Below are 7,588 nucleotides of genomic sequence, written 5' to 3' on the forward strand. Positions count from 1 at the left end.
GAGAGAGAGAGAGTATGTGTATTGTACTTGTCCAATTGAAGGTATCTATTATAAATAATATATTATAAGTAATCTTTCGATTAATGTTCGAGAAATTATATTTAATTACAAGTAATGTGTTACACAGACACACATTATGTACACATATAAAAAGCAGATGAACACACACACACACACACACACACACAAATAAAAATTTCATCACATCTGGTTCATAGACTTTTGTGAAATCCTCTAGAACTTATGAATTCAAAACATTTCTCACTCTAATATTTTTAACTCTAGTATTTTAAAATAAAAATTATCTTAATGATTATCTTAACCAGCAGTGACGGTTGTCTGCGATAGGAATAACAACGTTTTCGTTTCCCTTGTCAAAGTTTCTCAAAAATAAGATAAAGAGAGAAGAACTTGTCACGTCCTTGGCACTGGTACACATGGTAGTATAAAAACGAGAGTTAAAAAAACATAAGTCATTTATACAACATAGTAGTTTTCTCCATGTTTAAATAAGAATATGAGAATATAGAACAAATATTTTTTGCATAATTTAAATCTTACTTATTTCAACGAACACACACAATCGCAAGCTTTTTACGATTTCATTAGCATCATAGATTTATTCACTACAATTTTTTCTTCTTTACTCAACTAAGCTTCCGTATTCTTCTTGACAAATCGTTCTTATATTTGACGCTAATATTGATTGTTATATTCTCAATTGTGTACTTGTATTTAATCATGACACAAGCGCTGCTATAATATTACACTTATATGGGTACGAGATTGTCGCTTTGGTTGCATTTTAACGCCAATACTTGGTGAACGTAAAGAACTAACGAGTGCTCCAGTTTCGAGGTGCGTCATCTGGGTTATCAATTACGTCGCGCGTTACACGCACGTAAGATGAGTAATGGCGCTATAAATCCTCCTTTGGTAGTTATCCGTGCTCTTATAAGCAAGCTCTGTCTTGAGATTTATGACTTCATTTTGTGCTACGTAAATCGCTCATTATTGATGATGCAAAACGCTTCTTTAAATATATCTTTATTTCTGACTTCACATTAAGAAAAATTTCTGGAAAATAAACGAACAATAGATTCTGATTATATCAATAAACATTTCGGTCATATATCATAATTGAACATCTGGTTATCTTTACGATTACGAGAAATTTTGATTGATAAGAAAGAATCCATTTTCAACCAGAAATTTTCCATTACAAGAAAATTTATTTTTGCCACTTATTAAGCTATAATCTATTCTAATTTATTTCTAAACTACGCTAATAACGTCAATTAATAGAAGAAATATTGAATAGAGGAATATTATTAATTAGAGGAAGTACTAAAATATCGAATGTAGTAATTATTGTAATGCAAAACGTGACAACATTCAGTAGCTACGGTTGAATCCTAATTATCTCGACGAGTAATAATAAATTACTCGGTAACATGACATTTTGCTGTGTACTTCACTTTGTTATGTAAATGTTTGCATGGTGATAGAACGTTATCGTGCCCGTGTCACTCGGGATTACAGCATCCGGAGACGGACTATATCGTATCTAGCGTAGTGTGAACTGCATATATCAACAAGATGAAATTAATTCAATTATATACTGAAATACCCATTATAAAATTAATTATTACGTAATTAACTTCGATGCCAATCCTAATGTAATATACTCAAGATTTTTTTTTATTTTGCTATGCTATAATCTGTTTATTAATGAAGATATGTTATTTGTTATCGTTATATTTCTTGATACCTGGTGTTTTGATTGAAAAAAATTTATTATAATACATTTATTTTTACGCGATATTTTTCACAATACTCAGTCTGGCAGATACGTGAGAAAACAAGAGTAATACCGAAGGGTTAAGATTATTAAGCGATTATTAAATTAATCATATATATATATATAAATTTTTTTATAATTAAGAATGAAATATTTTTGTGAGTACATATTTATAACGGGACGAAGGAAGCTTTTTCGCAGGAATGAGGATAAAGTCCCTCTTGAGACTGGTTAAATATTTGTTTCCGATTTAAGGCGGATTTCTGTATCCTGACGATACTGTGAGTCCGCACCTTGTTGCTTTCTGGCTCGCTTACCTGTCGCACCCGTCGTTCACGGCGTGTTTGATAAATATATTAGGAGGATGACGGTTTGTGTTTCGATAACAGGTACTTAACGGTCAGACTGGAAACTCTTCGCTCTTTCTTTCTGCGTGCTTCGTTCATCATCTGCGAGTTAATCTGCGGCTACTATCGCGCATGAAGACACGTGTCGCACCGTTTTATCCACTTCAGTAGTTATCGCGGCGCATACCACTGCCACAAAATTCAATCTGTAAATCTTATAAATCTATTAGACCAATATTATGCACTGCAAGATTATATCTCCAAGTTGGAAGATTTATTTCTTTGTCATGACATTTCGACATTATTAAAAATAACATACTTATTGTATATTATATGTTTATTTTGATAATGAGTTCTGTGAGTATGCAATATATAAATTCTTTGTTATTTCATCAGAATATTCATCAATTAATACGCATTGCTTTGATATGAATTTATTGGAGTATTAAGCACATTGACTTAAATTCTTTAAATTAAATGACAAAATCTATAAATATTTCTACAGAATCGACGAAATGTCATTTCTGCGATCCTTATTCCTACGGAATGTTATTCCTGCTCCAAAAATATTGCGGATATCATAAATCAGTCGCTCGTACGACCGTTCGTCATCGAGTCGCGCATTACGTTCTTCTCGCGAATCCTCGTAGGGCCCGCGAGGACCCAGAGCTCCGATTATCCGATTGGAACCGGATTCCCTTTCGTCGATCGGCATTCTTCGGTTTTTTCGCGACGAATACTGCTCTATCTTCCTCTCGTTCCCTTCTACTCGCGCGCTACCGCGTCCTTTCGTCCTTCTCACGCGGTCCTCTGGGAACGAAGGGACTTGCGGAGGAACCGAAAGAAGATGGGCGATTCACGAAGGGACAAAGACGACCAAGTGGAGGAGTAAAGAGGTAAAGAAGTGAGCGAGGATGGACAATGGTCTCGCTCAAAGCGTCACCCGTAAATCTCGTTGAGAGCGTATAATTTGTAAGTCGGCAGGAACCCCCTCGTCCTCTTCGTCTTCCGTCGCCCTCGTCGTCCTCCGGCAACCGTTGCCTGCGTTTCTTCCCTCTCAGGATATATACGGAGTTGGTTCCACGTTCTTACCGAGCAATCGTATGTCCCTGGACGACTCGTGCACTTCTTCGAAGTGCTGAACGCGATATACTGTCGATTTTCGTTACAATGTGAAAGAACAATATGGTGGATCGTAAAATTCATCAGATAGTTCAGCTTCTGGTATCACTTAAGATGAAATTTATTGTAAATTACGATAACGTTCTCCTTCAATTGTAGGGTAAAATACTGAAAGATGTGTGTCATTTAACTAACTGTTGCGCATATATATGCCGTTTTATTCTGAAAAGGGAGGAGGTGCGAGATCTGTGCCAATGTGCATATAATAATTATTCCATAAATATTAAAACTGTGTAGACGAGATCTATAAGGTTGATATATTATAAGTTTTCTTTATTTCAAGATGTAAGTCGATTGATCTTTTGTAACATATTTACAAAGAAAAAAACTTTGATATGAAAAGGCTAATTGTTACACTAATTGAGCGCAACGAAACATAATTTTTAATGGAATGTCTTTGCTTACGGCTGTTTTTTTTAACTCTATATTTTCAGATTAATATAGTTTCAGATACATCGCTTATCTAGCCGATGATTGCGCAGTTTTATCATATATTATAGTTTCACGATTTTTCCTCGCCGTTAATCTACGATCTCTGCACGAGTTCCGTTAAATTTTTACGGACTTTCCATAAAATTACCTTAGAGGATTACCATAATTACCAATTACGCCACGGATCATTCCGATTTTCATATGAGGTGGGCGTCACGCGTTTCGCATTAATAAGCACCCGCTCGGCTGCACGCGCGCCTTCACGCATTGCTTCGTGGCTTCGTCTCCGCGAGCGACGCGATCGAGCGGCGGATAGTCGCGCGCGATCGATCGCAGGTGCGTGGCACGCAGACAGGTTCGAGAACGCGCGCGATAGATCGGTCGGCCACCGATGTATCGTAACGGCAAGTCTTGGCGATAATACGATAGCGGGCTCGCAAACCCGGCCAATGGGCCGAGGTGGGCAGTCCGCGGCTACCATCCCGCTGGTTGGACAACTCGATCCGCTCCCCCACGCTCCTACCTGGACCATTCTCTCTCGTTCTCTCTCACCTGCTGTATATTCATAATCATATAAGACCGCGCTCACCGCGTGCGTGAGCACGCATGCGCTTAGATCGTGTATGCATCGGCAATCGGCAAACTTACGAGCTGTAGATTGCAAACGGCAGGTGGATTTATTTATTTTTAAAAAATCCAGCGTGTATATGCAATTAGGAAAGCTTGTATATCATCGACGATGACGAGCAAGAAGTAACTAGCATTAGCTAAAGGAACTGGTATGTGTATATATATGTACTTTAAATTACTGATATTTAATAATATTTCTGAATTTCGTTTAAACTTTTAGAGAGATTTCAACTTTCAGATTTTTAAAGCGCAAATACGAAATAAATTGATTTTTTTGTATTTTAGGATTTCTAATAAATTATATTTAATATAAAAAATTTGAGAAGGCAATGTTGTAAATATATATTTTTATTTTATTAATATACATATATTTATATATAATTTACATATATGAATGTATATATAGTGAATGCAAAAAGGATTTGTATAGAGAAAATATTTTTTTTTTAATATTTAAAAAAAAATTTAATTTTTAAAAAGTAAATATTATCCAACGAGAAATAAGTCATTGAATTGATGTCGAATCGATGATTTCAACTTTCAACATTAATTTGACGTTGATTCGATGTTTAATTAATGATCATTTTTGTTGGATAATTAACAATTTATTCATAAAAAATAAAATAAACTGTATGTTTCTTAATATATACCAAAAAGATGTGTACTAATTATACAAAATATATCATCTGAAAAATAAGCGAAAATTAAAAATTGTGTTGCTTGAATGATCAAAAAGTACCTATTATTCGTACAGATGAAAAATATAGCTTTTAAAATCAGGAATATATGCGAAACTCGTTTGTTTATGTTAGAATAAAATGTATTCATTGTATAAAATTGCTAATTAATGTTTATTTTCTACAAATTAGACTTTTTTTTATAACAAATTTCCTTGTACGAATACTTTTTATTCTCACTGTATATATAAATATATGAAGAATGCAAAATCGTTTCTGATAACATACTGATAATAATTCGGTAGCTTGCAACTAATGATTTATTATGCCAATGTAGATTCACGAACGTAGATAGAACTTAATAATGTTGGAACTGTTAAATTAGATTAAATTAAAACAAATTTAATTACATATTCTTATACACTGTCTATAATAATTACAGCGCGTCTTGCGCGGAAAGGCATATTTTACGACATGCTTCTAATACGAGTGTTATTAGTTCAGATAGCGTAATAATTCTTGATTACTATAATTACACAATATATGTGACTGATCGTGTCGATATGCGAGAAGTGACGTTGGCGCTAAAGCGGTTTTAATCATAGGTACGAATTTTATTCTCAGAATATGCCAAGCAGAATCTAAAATATCGTAAATTGATAATATTTTTCATTTAATATATTCCTAACTATTCAATTAAATATATAATTCTCCCTCCTAGATTAGCATTAGCAGATATGATATTTACATATTTTATTGTATTTATAATAAATAAGAAATTTATAGAGCAAAGATATTTTGGACATTTATAAATATGCGATTGTGATTAATGAATGAAATATCGCAGATATTTTTTGCCACAAAATATTTTCTATATGGATGATGCAACTCTCGGATGTTCATATTCGAAGAAGGTTCATTGCAGTCATACGGTGTCAATGTAAACAGTAAACACGCATAATTCATCCCTTTTTCATCTCCTTATTTCTCATATGCTTGATATGCGTTCGTCGCTGCAGTTATGAGATTTCTGTGAATTAAATATAGTGCCTCGAACTTTTTCCAGTCACGAATACACTCGATCATTCGCGACCGAGACGATTATGTTCCAGTACTTGCAAGATGGAAATATGATAGGTGCATAACGTACGTATTCACGTGCGCTATGCATGCCAAATTAATACATGCATACACGTAGAATGACATTCCAACGAGAACTGCATTTTTCAGTAAGAATTAATAAGAGTTATTTGTTAACATTACATATAATCCAGTTTATTTAATATGAATAAATTGATCTTTAATTGTTTTATTTCTTGAGAGTTAATATTAGTATTAAAAAAAAAAGAACAATGACGAATATGTCTTTGTACAAAGGATTTGCTTCCAGGAGTGCCAAGCGGTCATTTAACGGTGGTTGTAATAAGCAAAACCGCTCGTCGGTTATCCTATAATTACGACCATTTCCGTCGGTTTATGGTGACACTCACCATAAATTCGTCGCAGTAAGATGAATCGTAAAACATTCGCGGGTGATAATAGCGAGAATCTGGTACTCTAATTATGGTTTTGTCGACGCTTTAATAATACCGCAATGTTTCCAGTGATTTTAATTGAAACAGATGCAAATTTTTTTCGCAGCGGGAATTAAATTTGTGTCTTTTTCACTATTGTTTAATCTCATTCTCATTAAGAACTGATAATTATTATCCAGTAGATACTTTGATTTTGATTTAAAATATTAATATAAATTTATGGGATATGTTTACAACATTTTTAGGCGCTTATTTACTGGGCCTAAAGACGTTCTAAAATTTTCAGTATATTCCTAAACATATATCTCATATATATATATATCCTAAAATATTCAGGACATATTCAGGTTCTTAAGGGTTGATAATACCATCATAACAAATGTATTACAATAAATGTAGTTTAATACAATTAATACAATTAGTAAAATAAAATACATTCTTAATATATGTTAGAAAGTTTATAGGAAATAATTGATGTATTGCGATATTAAATATTAAAATGTAATCAATATATTGCATTGAAAACAAATTTCTATTAAGCTCACTTGTTTTAAAACAGTTTACAGTTTGCCTTTCGTAATGTCACAGATTTGATTTTTTTTTTTTGGCAAGCCGGCACGCTAAAGAAATGCTCGATTTGTCACGACACAAGGCGTGTCAATCATTGCTGGGTCAAAATACGGTGAGCATAATAACGGCAGTGAGCCGCCAATGACACGGATATCAGAAACGGGGTGGTTAACGACGGGTGTCCGCGGTTAGGAAATGAGGCCCTTCGCCCTCCAGCCTTCGTGCTTGCACACTGGCTCCTCTCTTTGCGCGAAATGCAGCATGGCGTGACGCAACAACACGCACCACGTGCGGGCCACGCACAATGCTCGTAATAATTTCTCTCCTTCTTTTACGCTATCGCTTTTGTTTATTTCTATCATTTCTTTCTTTTCTTTTTCTTTCCTTCCTCTGTCGACGTCCTCTCTCTCTCTC

At 34.3% G+C, this 7,588-nt stretch overlaps 1 protein-coding gene across 1 annotated transcript in view; it reads left to right on the forward strand.

The window, feature by feature from the left end:
• LOC105618731 (protein Wnt-6-like) overlaps positions 1-7,588 on the forward strand; it is a 39,833-nt gene that overhangs the window by 1,003 nt on the left and 31,242 nt on the right. The window lies entirely within an intron of this gene.

Source organism: Atta cephalotes (assembly GCF_000143395.1).
Source record: "Atta cephalotes unplaced genomic scaffold scaffold00018, whole genome shotgun sequence".
Classification (NCBI taxonomy): domain Eukaryota; kingdom Metazoa; phylum Arthropoda; class Insecta; order Hymenoptera; family Formicidae; genus Atta; species Atta cephalotes.